The 6,501-nt window shown below is 43.4% G+C and overlaps 1 non-coding gene across 1 annotated transcript; it reads right to left on the bottom strand.

Annotated features, from left to right (window-relative positions):
- Nucleotides 1–2,058: 2,058 nt before the first annotated feature.
- On the bottom strand, nt 2,059–2,217 carry LOC115895029. Its single transcript, XR_004055236.1, has one exon. It is a non-coding gene; the product is annotated as a U1 spliceosomal RNA (small nuclear RNA).
- Between the last annotated feature and the right edge of the window lie 4,284 nt (nt 2,218–6,501).

Here is a 6,501-nt window from a genome sequence, read left to right as displayed (position 1 = left end):
AAAAAAAAAAGTCTCCAGACAATCTCTGGCTCTTTCCAAAAATCAAACTATCTTTTAAATGGGTAAATTGTATGGTATAATATTAATAGATGGCTTCCCCATCTCCCTTCCCCAGACAGACTCCCGATTATGACAAGGACTATGTTCCAAGGGTATCTGCATTTCCCTCACCCAGAATAAGCTTTATCCACAATAAGTACCCCATTATATATTGGTTGAATTGAATGAACTGGAAATCAAACTCAGGAAGCATTTCCAAAAGGATTTCCTTTAAACATGTTTTTAATTTTTAGAGACAGGGTCTTGTTCTGTCACCTGGGCCTCCAAAAGTACTGGGATTACAATACAAGCACAAGCCACTGAGCCTGGACTTTTTGCATTTTTAAATTGATAGATCACAGTAATATGTAACCTCTTGCCTTTTTAAAACTACTATGGGCTGTGGCTCACACATGTAATCCCAGCACACTGGGAGGCTGAGGTTAATGGATCACCTGAAGTCACGAGTTTGAGACCAGCCTGACCAACACAGTGAAACCCCATCTCTACTAAAATACAAAAATTAGTCGACTAGGAGCAGTGGCTCACGCCTGTGATCTCAGCACTTTGCGAAGCTAACGAGGGCAGATCAACTGAGGTCAGGAGTTCAAGCCTAGTCTGGCCAAAATGGTGAAACCCCATCTCTAATAAAAATATAAAAATTAGCCAGGCGTGGTGGCAGGTGCCTGTAATCCCAGTTACTCAGGAGGCTGAGGCAGGAGAATCAGTTGAACCCAGCGGGCGGAGGTTGCAGTGAGCCAAGATCACAGCATTGCACTCCAGCTTGGATAACAAGAGAGAAACTCCATCTCAAAAAAAAAAAAAAAAAAAAGCCAGGCTTGGTGGCAGGCATCTGTAATCTCAGCTACCCAGGAGGCTGAGGCAAGAGAATCACTTGAACCTGGGAAGCAGAGGTTGCAGTGAGCCAAGATCGTGCCATTGCACTACAGACTGAGCAACAAGAGCAAAACTCCATCTCAAAAAAACAAAAAAAAACAAAACAAAAATACAAAAAAAACTACTACTATGTCAGAACCTAAAGCTGATCCATTCAAAACAGTCATTTTAGAATGCAGTAAATGAATTTCAATTCTAAAGTCATTGTTAAGAGCAGGTTAAAATCCTTTAGGGGCCAGGTATCATACTCATGCTTGTAATCCCAGCACCTTGAGAGGCCGAGGTGGGAGGATCACTTGAGGCCAACAGTTCAGACCAGCCTGGGCAACGTAGCGAGACCCTATCGCTACAATAAGTTTTTTTTTTTTAATTAGCCAGCTGACCATGTGCGGTGGCTCACACCTGTAATCCCAGTACTTTGGGAGGACGAGGCAGGTGGATCACCCAAGGCCAAGAGTTCAAGACCAGTCTGGCCAACATGGCGAAACCCTGTCTCTACTAAAAAATACAAAAAAGTAGCCAGGCATTGTGGCGGGCACCTGTAATCCCAGCTACTCAGGAGGCTGAGGCAGGAAAATTGCTTGAACTCAGGAGGTAGAGGCTGCTGTGAGCCGAGATCAAACCATTGCACTCCAGCCTGGGCAACAAGAGGGAAACTCCGTCTCAAAAAAAAAAAAAAAAAAAAAAAATTAGCCATGGTGGCATGTGCCTGCATAGCTACTTGGAAGGCTGAGATAGAAGGACTGTTTGAGTCCAGGAGGTCAAGGCTGCTTTGAGCCATGATCGAGCACTACTATACTCCAGTCTGGGAGACAAGAGCAAGACCCTATCTCTAAAAATAAAAATGCTTACAGGAAATCCTTCCTGAGTTTGATTTCCAGTTCATTTGACTCAGCCAACATATATGTGGTACTCACTGTGTACAAAGTTTATGCTGGATTAAGGGAACACAGACAAGAGAAAACACCAAGGAAGCCTGTTACTATCACAGACTAAACAGTAGTACAGCTTCTCACGTCCATGGAAATTTAAAGACACAGTTCACAAGAAACAAGCAAGGAGAAGCCAAAATCGGCCACTTGACAATCACACTGGCTACTTCCCATTTGACAAAGAATAACACAGGGGAAAGCGTGAACACAGTCGCCCACTATCACAAATTAGGCAGAGTCTCCCACATTTGGGGAAATCACAGGGGCCAGCAAACAGAATGCAATGAGTGAAACTCGCCCTGGGAAAACCACTTTTGTGGTCAGGGTATCTTCCCTGATGGGTAAGTGGAAGGCATGGTTGTGGCCTGACATCTTACCCTCAGATTCAAAACACTCTTCACATAGGGTCACTCTCCTTGCATAAGTTCTAGTCTGCCACTTAGAAGATAAAGACTTTTCCAAAGTTTAAGAGCCAGAAATGGCTGGGCAGTGGCTCACGGCTGTAATCCCAGCACTTTGGGAGGCTGAAACGGGCAGATCACAAGGTCAGGAGTGATCTGAGACTAGCCTGGCCAATATGGTGAAACCTCATCTCTACTAAAAATGCAAAAATTAGCCTGGTGTGGTGGCGGTACCTGTAAGCCCAGCTACTCAGGAGGCTAAGGCAGGAGAACTGCTTCAACCTGGTAGGCAGAGCTTGCGTGAGCAGATATCGCGCCATTACACTCCAGTCTGGGCGACAGAGTGAGACTCCAACTCGAGGAAAAAAAAAAAAAAAAAAAAGGAAGTTTTCAGATGTAATTGATTTAAGATGAAAAGTTTATCCAGATGGGCCTAATGTAATCACAGGGTCCTTAACAGAAGGACAATGGAAGGCAGTGTGGCGATTCCTCAAGGATCTAGAACTAGAAATACGATTTGACCCAGTAATCCCATTACTGGGTATATATCCATAGGATTATAAATCATGCTACTTTAAAGACACATGCACACGTATGTTTATTGTGGCACTATTCACAATAGCAAAGACTTGGAATCAACCCAAATGTTCATCAACGATAGACTGGATAAGAAAATGTGGCACATATACAACATGGAATACTATGCAGCCATAAAAAAAGGATGAGTTCATGTCCTTTGTAGGGACGTGGATGAAACCGGAAACCATAATTCTGGGCAAACTATCGCAAGGACAGAAAACCAAACACTGCATGTTCTGACAGGTGGGAACAGAACAATGAGAACACTGGACACAGAGCGGGGAACATTACACACTGGGGCCTGTCATGGGGTGGGGGAATGGGGGAGGGATAGCATTAGGAGAAATACTTAACGTAAATGACGAATTAATGAGTGCAGCAAATCAACATGGCACATGTATACATATGCAACAAACCAGCACATTGTGCACATGTACCCTAGAACTTAAAGTATAATAATAATAATAATAAAAAGAGAAGGACACTGCAGCCAGGCACCGTGGCTCACACCTGTAATCCCAGCAATTTGGGAGGCTGAGGCAGGTAAATCACCTGAGGTTAGGAGTGTGAGACCAGCCTGGCCAACATGGTGAAACCCCATCTCTACTAAAAATATAAAAATTCACCGGGCGTGGTGGTGCATGCCTGTAATCCCCGCTACTCAGGAGGCTGAGGCAGGAGAATCCCTTGAACCCTTGAGGCTGAGGTTGCTGTGAGCTGAGATCGCGCCATTGCACTCCAGCCTGGGCTACGAGAGCAAAACTCGGTCTCCAAGAAAAAAAAAAAAAGCAGAAGGACTCTGGAGGTTCACAAAAATATATAAAGACAGAAGAAAAGTCAGAAGATGCTAAGTTGTTAGCTTTGAAAAGGAAAGGGCTACAAAAAATGTGAGGGTAACACTCCCTGAGGACTACAAACAAGGAAAATGTGAGGGTAACACTCCCTGAGGACTACAAACAAGGAAAATGTGAGGGTAACACTCCCTGAGGACTACAAACAAGGAAAATGTGAGGGTAACACTCCCTGAGGACTACAAACAAGGAAAATGTGAGGGTAACACTCCCTGAGGACTACAAACAAGGAAAATGTGAGGGTAACACTCCCTGAGGACTACAAACAAGGAAAATGTGAAGGTAACACTCCCTGAGGACTACAAACAAGGGAAATGTGAAGGTAACACTCCCTTAGAGCCTCTGGACTGGATACCTCAGGAAAAAAAATGACAGTTCAGACATCAATCTCTGGGTACTCCCGTTTTTCACAAACAAGCCAGAACAGGGAAGAGTACAAACACAAACACTAGTCCACACCACTACAAATTAGGCACCCATCCTGGGAAAACCACTTTTGTAATCATGGTAGTTGCGCTGCCAAGTAAACATAAGTCCCCTGTCCTGCCTGGGAGCTAACCCTTAGATTAAACCACTCTAAATATAGGGTCATTTTTCTCATGTGCTCTTCAGATCCCCTAATTTCTGAAATAAAGATTTTTTGCAAATTACAATAATCCAGCAGCTATATTTTTAATATCTGGCTATTCAAAATCTTAGGAAATATAAGCCTAGGGTACAAATAGCCAGCAGTCACTGCGCTTATCTACATACTCCACACCCCTTTTGATGATCTTATTCAGCATGTCCTTTCCTAGTATGCTTGGTGACACTACTGACATAAAACTCAAAAACGCTCTACAGATTAAAAGGTAAATAACGTAAACTAGCTCCTGCCTTTAAGGGTTTGGCGCTAATGATGTCACTATGGTGTCTTTTTTCTTTTTTTTCCTCCGCAGAGACAAAGTCTTGCTTTGTTGCCCAGGCTGGGGTGCAGTAATTATCGAACTTCTGGCCTCAGGGGATCCTCCTGCTTCAGCCTTCCCCAGCAGCTGTGAAAACAGGCGTGCACTGGTTTCTTGCACAGTTAAACAAGTTGCTATGCACGTAACCTGAATGAGTAAGTTTGAAAACATGAAATTTGATAAAATTATTTCTGAAAATCCAGTCTACATATCTGAAAATCCAATCTCTGTATAGGTTACCTACCAGTCCAAAGTGTCATGCTTATGTACAAAATGCTGTCTTTCAAACATGCAGCAAATGATCAATCTTACTTGAAAGATCAATTGCACAAACACTAATTCTAATTTTGAATGAAGCAGGCTGGAAGCTGCGGCTCCTGCCTGTAATCCCAGGACTTTGGGAGGCTGATACCGGCAGATCACTTGAGGTCAGAAATTCGAGACCAGCCTGGCCAACATGGTAAAACCCTATCTCTAATAAAAATACAAAAGTCAGCCGGGAGTGATGGCAGACACCTGTAATCCCAGCTACTCAGGAGGCAGGAGAATCTCTTGAACCTAGGAGGTGGAGGTTGCAGTGAGCCGAGATCACGCCACTGCACTCTAGCCTGGGCGACAGAGTGAGACTCCGTCTGAAAAAAATCCCCACAAAAACAAACAAACAAACATAAAAAACCAAATTAGAATTGGAGTTTCAGAGTTAACAGTCTTCTTCAATTGTCTTTCCAAGATCACACTAGAATCACCCTAATTTCCCACATCTTTTATTTTACAGAAGGACTCTTCTGGTATCTTCTCCTCTGCCAAAATAAATTAGCCAGAGTTTATAACTTTTTTTCCCTTGTCTCTGACTTCAAGCTCACAGTTTTCCATCTTTATAACAGGAAGAAATAATGCTGTTTTAAAAAATCTTGGGCCGGGCACAGTGGCTCACACCTGTAATCCTAGCACTTTGGGAGGCTGAGGTGGGTGGATCACCTGAGGTCAGGAGTTCAAGACCAGCCTAGCCAACATGGCGAAACCCTCTACTAAAAATAAAAAAAATTAGCCAGGCATGGTGGTGGGCGCTTGTAATCCCAGGTACTCAGGAGGCTGAGACAGGAGAATTGCTTGAACCCAGGAGGCAGAGGCTGCAGTGAGCCGAGATCGTGCCACTAAACTCCAGCCTGAGCGACAAGAAACTCTGTCTCTAATGATAAATAAATGAAAATCTTGCTAAACAAGCAACAACTGAGAACATAGAAGTGTCTCAGATGGGGAGAAAAATAATATTGGGACAAGGAGGTAGGGGATTCTATGATGCAAGCAGACACATGTTCTCAAGTCTTATGTTCTGACAGTCTATCAGTTTTATTTTTATATACTTTTCAAAGAAGTATTATGTTATATATATACACACATATGTATATGTATGTTCTATAAATTATCAACATTTTGTTTTGTGAAATAAAACACACTTTGAAATCTGGTTGGAGGGCTGGTCGTGGTGGCTCACACCTATAATCCCAGTACTGTGGGAGGCCAAGGCAGGTGGATCATTTGAGGACAGGAGTTCGAGACTAGCCTGGCAAACATGGTGAAACCCTGTCTCTACTAAAAATACAAAAATATCTGGTGGTGTGCGTCTGTCATCCCAGCTACTCAGGAGGCTGAGGCAAGAGAATCGCTTGAACCTGGGAGGCAGAGGTTACAGTGAGCTAAGATCATGCCATTGCACTCCAGCCTGGCTGACAGCGGGAAACTCTTGTCTCAAACAGAAAAGCAAAAAGAAATCTGGTGGAACAACTCATGTAAGGGAAAAGGTGATGTATGTGAACTATACTGCTATTACCACCAAACAGTTCTTACAACCAAAATG

The sequence above is a fragment of the Rhinopithecus roxellana genome, chromosome 19 (assembly GCF_007565055.1).
Source record: "Rhinopithecus roxellana isolate Shanxi Qingling chromosome 19, ASM756505v1, whole genome shotgun sequence".
NCBI classification, from domain to species: Eukaryota; Metazoa; Chordata; class Mammalia; order Primates; family Cercopithecidae; genus Rhinopithecus; species Rhinopithecus roxellana.
Note: the sequence above shows the minus strand (reverse complement) of the source record. Positions and strands in the feature narration are given on the sequence as shown.